Here is an 8,887-nt window from a genome sequence, read left to right on the forward strand (position 1 = left end):
GGCTCTGTGGTTTGTTTGGATCTTGTGACTTGTTCAATATGCACCACTCTAAAGCAGATCAATTGATAGTACAGGTATCATGAAAAAGCTCGTGCATTCTACCAGCAAATATGAGATCTGAGCAGAATTCAGATTTGTGTTTGGTTTAGAAATATGCTGTTATAGTTTGCAAACTATGCTACACTTTCTGTACCAGTGTTTTATTTCAGTGGAAAATATCTTTCTGGTTATTTCCATTTTATCTCCATAATGTTAAGGTTGTTTTGTTGAAACAAATTAATTTTTTCTAAGTAAGCTTTTTTTATTAATGATGAAATCTTCAGAAAAAAAGTATATACACATATGAAAAAGAAAAGGAAGTAAAGGTTTTTATGACCAGTTTGAGTACTGCAGCTTAAGGCCAGGATGGGTCTTTTCTGGTTTGTCACACTTAGTGTTTCACTCAACTTCTCCTGAGCCCTCCACAGTTATGAAGTGAGCATATCACACATTCTAGGAAGACAAGTGAGTATAAAAGCGCTCTGAGATGTAGCAGCAACGTTTTTAGAGTAAATGCACAAGTTACTATTATACAATAGGATTCAAAAGCACCAATGGCTTCTCATTTTTTATTCACTAAACATTATCATATGCATTTGGAAATGTTTACTATTTGTGCAGATAATCTTTAAAACATTGCTACTCCACTTTATGGAATATTGAATGTGGTATTTTAATTAAAAGGTTTGATAGATGTATGACTGAACAGCAGCTGGAATTTCAGGGGAGAAATCACACAATCAGACATGTGGAAAAAAGTCAAGTGCCTCAATGGTGATAAAATATGACATTTTCCCTGGGTCTGATATTGTGTTCATGCATAGTAGGGGATTTGATGGATGGCATTCATGTGAAAGTTCTCCAAGCTAAAAACCTCACATCCCTGCTCTAATTTTGCCTTTATTTTTACCTTTGGTCAGATGCAGGTTTTCTGTTCACCTGTGAGCTGCCATTACCCAGTCAGTGGGTTTTGTACTGCCTGTGACACGTAGTCATTTGTCTGGGATAATTCAAGCCTTGTAGCACATAGCTTTTCAAACCACACAGGTTCCTCAATTTCTCAAAACCCCTTGGATTGTTTAAAATACAGGTTTTTTGCAACTTCGTGTTTACCTCAGAATTAACAGGTAGGTTTTCTTCTGTGTTTTGTTCCCAGAATTTTCCCCTTGTTGCTAGGCATCACCTCAGTTTTGGGGGTGGCAAGTTGTGACAATTTGTGTCTTTTCCTTGGGTCCCTGGGTTGCCATGCTGGGAGGGAAATGATTTTCTGCCTCAGCACTTGTGTCCTGTGAGTCAGTGCTGACAGGGGTGCGAGTCTGATCTGGACTTGTAGGTGGGCTTGGACTTGTTGGACTCAGCTGTGGCATGCAAGACAAATGTTTCTGCAGCCAGAACAGCAAGAAATGGTTCAGAGTGAGCCTGGCATTTCTTGGCATTTTTTTCCTTTAGGTCTCTTTGGGAGGTCCCCCTGGCTTTGTGTCATTCATGCTCACAGAGTAACCACACAAACCTGTTCACCCTGCTGGGACTCTGTGCTTCCCAGGGCTTTTATTTGTTCTGTTTTGGGCACAACACGGAATACTCCAGAGATGAAGCAAAATGAGAAGATATGCTCCAGAGTAAGAAAAAACCACAGGTAGTTATGAATATGTGAGGTTAATTATGGAAAAGGACTGGTCGCAGATTGCTGTCTGATAAAGCAAAGCCTGAACCTAGAAAGCACATACAAGGCTGGAAAAGAGTAATAAAATAAAGTATTTTAAAAGAAGCATGGTAGCTTAGGACATAGAGCTTTTTATTTTAGATGGTTGAGGTGAACTTAACTCAGGAATGGAAAGTGACTAAGAATTGTGTGGCAGCTTAAGTGAATCGTGCTGAGGATTTTCTCTTTTTGGCAGTGTCTTGTTGAATTTCTTTAGGTGGGAGAGTTTTGGGGTAATTAAAAGAATGAAAATGAAGAGTGAATAAGTAATTGGGAGTGAACAGAGTCCTGACTTCACCTAGGTGTACTAAGAGAGTTTGCAAAGGTTAGCTAGAGGAGCTTTTAATGCTACCTAATGTTTTTGCTTTCTGTGAAATGAAATGAAAGAGAGTCTTGGGGTTATTCCATGACAATTCTCCTTTCAAACTAGAACTTAGGCCACCGAGTACCTAAAATCTATTGTATTGTTAGAAGTCTCTGGTAATAACATGCATGGGAGACCCTGGCAGTTCCTCACCCCTGCAGAAGTGAGGTTCTAATCCAACTGCTGCTAATAATATCTGTCTTTTTCTGAGAGATCCTTGAGTTCAGGGGCGTGCTAGGGAATGAAGGACTGTAGTGACTCTCCCTGCAGAGTCTCTGAAATCCATGAACTGCAGGAAATATCACAATATTGCAGGTCTCTGGTGCAAGTGTGAAAATGTTGTCCTACAGATTAGAGTGAGTCCCAAAGCCCACCCAGGGCCTGCAGACTGCAGTGAGTGCCAAGTGATGGCTTTCATGTGTATGTTTCTCATTTGAACCTGATTTTCCAAAATGTCCCTTGTTTCAGCTGAAAGATTGTTTTAGTCTCTAAACTGTCCTTGACTCAGCAGTGACATTTGCAAATCAGATAAAATTGGAATCTAAAGGAGGACATTTACAGTTTCCTGAATATTTAACCTCCCCTTTCAGATTTGATGTCCTCGGTTCAGGCCATTTGTCGCCGATCATTTATTTTATCCTTATTTCTGTATCATAAAGTTCAAGGCATGTGTGGGGAAAGGAGGGAGTCCCAGAAGGGCACTGAACGGTGTGTTTATTACAGACCATCAGCGCAGTTGTTTAAGTCATTGTGTTTTAGGGAGCAATGATCAGGCGCTTTTATCACCGCCTTTCCCTATGCATAGCTGTACCCTGTGGGGACAGCATCTGTCAGAGGCTGTTGGATGCCAGTGAAGATTCCCTGCCTGCCCTCCCCGGGGAGCTGCCCTGGCTGCCCTTGGCTCTTCCTGCTTGTGCTGCTGCTGATGGTCAGTGCGGGGTGCTGAGCCAAAAGCCAGCTGCCATCAGAGCAAAAAGCTGCTTGCTAGCAATAACTCCATGATTTGGGAATGTGTGCTCCCTCCTCTGGGCCTTCGATAAAAGGTCAGTGTCTGAAGGGGGAACACAAAACTGATGGAAGGCCCAGCCAGCCAGCCCCCTGATGATGGCAGTGCAGTGCGGAGGGAAACAGATTCCTGCAGGAGAACACTGTGCCATTACTAGTGTTATATTTTCCCTATTATCCCACCATCAGAAAAACCAAACAATATTAGAGGTAGCAGCAATTTTAATTGAATAGTTTAGAAAATATATAAAATTGGATACACTTGAAATATTGACAATATAATTTGATTAAAATAAGGGATAATTTGGTTCCAATAACAGCGCATAAGCAAAAGATAACCGCGGGGTACAGAGAGCAGGGTTCTGGACCCTTGCCACCTCACGTACGAGCTTGCCAAGTGAAGATTCCCCCCTTATATGTCATGTGTCAATGCCATCTCCTCCCATTTTCAATTTATCACATTTCTACCTCCACCCTCATCACCACCTTTACTGTGCATGCTCCACCACTCTTTGGTGGTCACACTCCTTTTTGGGGGTTGTCACTGATGAAGGCCTCTCCTCTTCCTTGATTTCCTTTAATTCACCTTTGGGTTACGCATGTGCACTAAGCTAGTATAATATGCCAAAACTAACATAATACTATATTTAAGCATCAAAACAATAAATCTCTTAAAATTAGCATTTTCCTGGGACCCAACCAGATTTTCCCTTTTTTCTGTTAATTTTTAGTGACTGTTACCTCTTGCTTCGAACCTCTCCTCTCCCTTTCTTTCTTGGCATTACACCTTTTAACTGTTTCATTATTTTCAAGTATTAATTACTGTATCAATATTGATTACTGTTTCAATTTTGTCAGCAGGAATCATGCCTGTTTACCGCACTAGCCTGCCTCTTGCCTCCACGAAAGCTGAAAAGCAAAGCTTGCTGCTGCTCAGCAGCTTTCCTCTGAGGACCTGAAAGCGTTTAACAAGAGTGGGCACTGCAAATATTGTCCCACTCTTCTCCTTGGGGGAAATGCAAACCCTGTGAGCGTTGCAATTGCTTGCTCAAGGTCAGTGTGGAATAAAAATCGGAAATCCCAATTCCTTTATCATTGCTGCGTGTCTGGGAATTTGTTACACGCACTAAGAGCTCGCTTTTACCAGTCCATCATGGTAATGGAATGGATGCTCAATGGGAAGAAAATAATTAGCATTTGCAGACAATCATGTCACTCTGATTTATACATGAGAATCTGACTGCAAAAATATTTAAAAAGAAAGCCCTAACCTTTTGTCAAATGGCACAGTGTGATTTATAATTAGATAATAGCTGTTGTCTCCTAGGGGTACTGACAACCTGGAATGATTTTCACCAGATTATTGTGGGATCAATACCAGCTGAATAATTAAAATTCAATACTGCTATGTCTCTATCAGTAACATTGTAGGAATGATGTATGACATATTTAATTGAATTTGTCAGGCACTACACTACATGCATAGATCAGAGGGATATTTTTAGAGTTCTGTATTTCATTTCCTCGTTATACTTGCCTTGTACTTTTAACAGTCACGGTTACTTCCAAGCAATGAGACTGCTTGCTCAGAGAGCACTGTAAACAGTGACCCTGAGTTTATGCTGACCTTTCACTCTAAATGTTAAGAGTCTTAACGGAGACTTCCAGTAATTAATTCACGGCAAATGTTAAATTGCAAAACAGTGACAAAGTGGAGGAAAATAAAAGGTTTTTGTTTCTTTTTCTCAGTGGCTGGCTTGTTAACTCCTTTGTTACTACTGCTGGGCAGTTTGTGTTTTATCCATCAACACCAGAAATGTGAGGTGGGAAGGGATGAAGGCTGGTGGAATGTTCTGTGGAGTCATTGGGCATGCAGGGCTCATGCTTTTAGAGCAGCGGGTTGCAGTTTGTGTTGAGAACTGTACAAAGTGTGAGCTGGTTTTTGTCCTGACCATCCAATACAAATGTTGTGTTCCTCACGAGTGTTGGAATATTAGCATCCTCTAATGGCAAGGCACCTTTTCATGTCACACTGCAAAAACACCTCAGAGAATGAGAGAAATAACATTTCCACTGGTTGTTCATCATGTCCTAGGATCAAGGTGTGTCTCTTGTTGCTTACCCTGGACTGATAACTCTGCTGTGCCCTGAATTCTAACTTAGGGTTTTAAGTAATAAGCAAGCATGATGACCCAGGGCAGCAGCTATAAAGAAGCTGCTGCCTCTTCTTAAGGCTCACACACTGCTCAGCTTGTGACATTGTGATTAAAATTAATTTAAAGATTTATCTTTTACCATAGAAAAGGAAAGAAAATTAAGCTTAGATGCACTTGAATATTATTATTTTTCCCACTGATTATTGTCAGTTCCAGTTTTGGATTTCACCACTGATCTTGTTAATATTCATGCTGTTAATTAACTAATTTATATTCACCTGCTCTGCCTGGTTTCATACATGTGAGTTTCTTGCTGTATCCCCTCTGTGCTCCACTCCAGTGCTACCCAAACCAAGCTTTGAGTCTGCTCTGCATAATTGAACGTTCGTTTTCATTACATAGATTTTCCTTCCTACATATTTCTTTCTAGTGAGTTTATTCACACTTATTTTCTACATTGACGTTCTTTTAGTTACAGTTGTCTCAATCTTTCTCTTGCCAGCTCAAGGACTGAATATTTAATTTATAAATTCAAGTTGATTTCATGAAATACGATGTGTTGAGGCAGTAGGGGAAGTCTCTGCTGCAGCTTCCAGGTACTGAACTCTCCTAAAGATGACAGTCAGTGGCAAATTATTCTGTGAAACAGTTTTGTTGGTCCACAAGGAGATGGCTGGAGATAGAAGATTCAGGATTGAATGTTGCTTGTTTCACAGCTATTGCAGACAGGGTTTTATTCCCCTGGACTTCTAATGGTAGAAAAGCCTCAAACACCAGAAAGGTAGGCAAAGAAAGTTGTGATGCACAGTTATAGTTTTTTACAGACTTCGTGAAGTTCTGTATAGGACAGTGATGCCATGTTATGGCCTTAGGACCTAGTTTCAGCTTGTGTGCTTCTGCCAGGCCCACCTTTTGCTGTTTTTCCTTTATTCCCTCTTGCAATCATTCCTGGGTTGAGTCTTGTCCCCTGGAAGTTAATGGGATCTTGACTATTTGACTTCAGTGAGATCAAGACTATTTACTCTTAACCTTTGGTCATTTTTCAGGACATTTCATGAAGCAGTGCAGATGAGAGTTTGTGTTTTTTTCTTTTGAATACAGATAGACTCAGAATTCACTTTATCCAGGGCTTTCCTACAAGAGCTGTACTGAAGCAAGGACTTTGAGCCATGTTTTTCAGTTTTTTGCTTGTCTGAAGTTTTTCTGAGCTGCACTGATGAAACTGCAGTGCTGAAGGACTAGCAGGAAACCTGTCACAGCACAGTCAGAACCTTTGGGAGACAGTTTGTGTTTTCAGAAGTGGCACATTTTGTTGGGGATCCCTCTCAAAGGTAGTCTCATTTGTGGAATGGAATGTGTCCTATTGCTGCCCCTCAGAACTGGCAGCCACGGCTGTGTCAGAGCTGGCATGCTCAGAATCTCATCCAGCACACTGGGAATAACAACTCTCTCATGCTTTCTTCTGAAAGTAGTCAGCATTTATTTCCCCCTGAGCAGAAGGCTTTCATCCTTACAAATAGATGGCTTTTATCTTTCTTGAACTGTTATTTCTTGCAAATACTCCACACCAAACAGGATAATCTTGTTTGGCTACAGGAGCCTCATGTTTACCCTGCACACCTTTCCCTCCTGTAAACACTGGGTAAGGATCTCCTTGATCACCATGTCCATGCCAAATCCCCTGCTATTACAAGGGTGTATGATATATATTTTCTTCTTTAAGATAATCAAGCCTCAGTTTTAAAAGGAAATAGTTAAAAAAGATTTTCTGTATCTTTACTGCTGCCATGTTTCTCTGGTGATGCAGAGTCTTCTAATTACTTTTAAAAGAATGCTTTTGCTTCTCAGCTCATGTCTTTAGTGTATATGATGCTGCTTCTGTTCTGATGTGTGTCCCAATGATACACTGATGGTGGATGTTTATGTCCTTAATCAGGTAAACAAGTTCAAATCTCTCTTTCATTATAAGGAATGTAGATAAATTGTGCTAATGAGATTGTATCACACATAAGAATGAGTAACAGTAGAAAACAAATGAACAGCCAATGAAAAAACTTTGCATTTAAACCCTTTTAACCCCTTCTTTTAAAAAAAAAAAATCTTACCAAGACCTCACCAATGCCATGGTGTGCTCTGTACTACCCGTGCATGGCAAATCCTTTCCTGTTTATAAAATAAAATCCAGCAAATAGATGTAAGAGATAGAACAGGACTGATTTCTGCAAAGCTTCAGGTTTTAGTTGGGTCACTTAGCTCAGTGGGCTGGTAAATAATGTGCTATTCACACTGGTATAACAGGGGCAAGAACACAAAAATCACCTGGTCATCCCTTTTGGGGAAGGTTAGCCAACATAAAACATATTCAAGTGCCCACTTCAGAGGTTTTTATCACATAAATAACTCTTCTTATTATTACTTCAGAGTAATTGCTGGGGAACAGTCACAGCATTCTTGGCATTGTGTGAAATGTAAGTGAAAACATTGCCATGATGTGCATGAACAAAGCTGCTGCTGTGCAATCTCTCAGGTGCCAAAGGTGCTCTGTAAATGCTATATAAAAAGTCAAAGGCAAGTGGAACGAGTAGGAACCAATACTTTGTGAGATGGTGACTAGCTCAGAAGCTGAGTTCAAGCATCAGCCTTGAAGACATTCATACGTGGACTTTTCACAGTTGTTTTTGTTTATGGATATGCTTGATATGCAAGATGTGGCATTTACTTTTGGATATTTAGGGGTAAAGTTGATAATCAGATTTAAATAGGAAAAAAGGATGGGAATATGCTTGATTTGTATTTCCAAGGCTTATAAGCACAGATTTTGATGGGCCATATGGTCTCTTGTCTCTGATACTGCACTTTGTGCTTCTACCATGCTAATATCCCTAATCTTTATTTTAATTGTTTTTAAATGTTCTTGTTTATAGAAGAGAGAAAATATCCAGCACACACAGGACTGGAAAAGCCTGTGTGCCATGCAGAGCACTTGGTGTGCAGATGGGAGCTTTATGGCAGGCAGCCTGGCTTGCCATAGGGTGGCTGGTGTGCCAGAACTCTGTGGTGTAGAGAGGGTGCTGGAGTCTGTTTCCTTTTACTGTATGGATAGTCAATGCTTTTCATTTTGAAGCTCAATGCAGCTTAATTTTCTTCATTCCTATATCCCATCCTGAGCTGTTTCAATATAAAGTAGATTTTCAATTCTGTGACCAAATTTTCTCTTTATAGCATTTTTGCTGGAGACTGACATTTAAATGCAGTCTTGTTCCATAAAGGCTACAATACAGGAGGGGAATGATTTAAAAATTTTGCCACGAGTCCTTGAGGATGGAAGGTTGAATACTGTTTGCTGAAGTCAATAGGGTTGTTGTACACAGGCTTTGTGTGTGTGAGCACAGGAGGCTGAAACAAATCAATTTCCATTGACTTGTCTAGCAAAGGAGCCATTATTTAGAACTGAATAGCCATTGCTCCTGTAATATAATGTGAAAACTTATTGTAGTTTTACTAAGAAGTGTAGGTTATGATGAAATTATTTGTTTAAAGGCGAAGTGAAGATGTCTTCTGAATATAAATTTTGGAAGTATTGATCAAAATTTTTTGATGAATAAATCGTGTTTGTTTTTT

General features: G+C 40.1%; 1 long non-coding RNA gene across 1 annotated transcript; it reads left to right on the top strand.

Annotated features, from left to right (window-relative positions):
* Nucleotides 1–1,576: 1,576 nt before the first annotated feature.
* On the top strand, nt 1,577–4,861 carry LOC131564066 (uncharacterized). The gene is made up of 2 exons (XR_009275350.1): nt 1,577–1,675; nt 3,969–4,861. It is a non-coding gene; the product is annotated as an uncharacterized LOC131564066 (long non-coding RNA).
* Nucleotides 4,862–8,887: the final 4,026 nt, after the last annotated feature.

Source organism: Ammospiza caudacuta, chromosome 14, assembly GCF_027887145.1.
Source record: "Ammospiza caudacuta isolate bAmmCau1 chromosome 14, bAmmCau1.pri, whole genome shotgun sequence".
Taxonomy (NCBI): Eukaryota; Metazoa; Chordata; class Aves; order Passeriformes; family Passerellidae; genus Ammospiza; species Ammospiza caudacuta.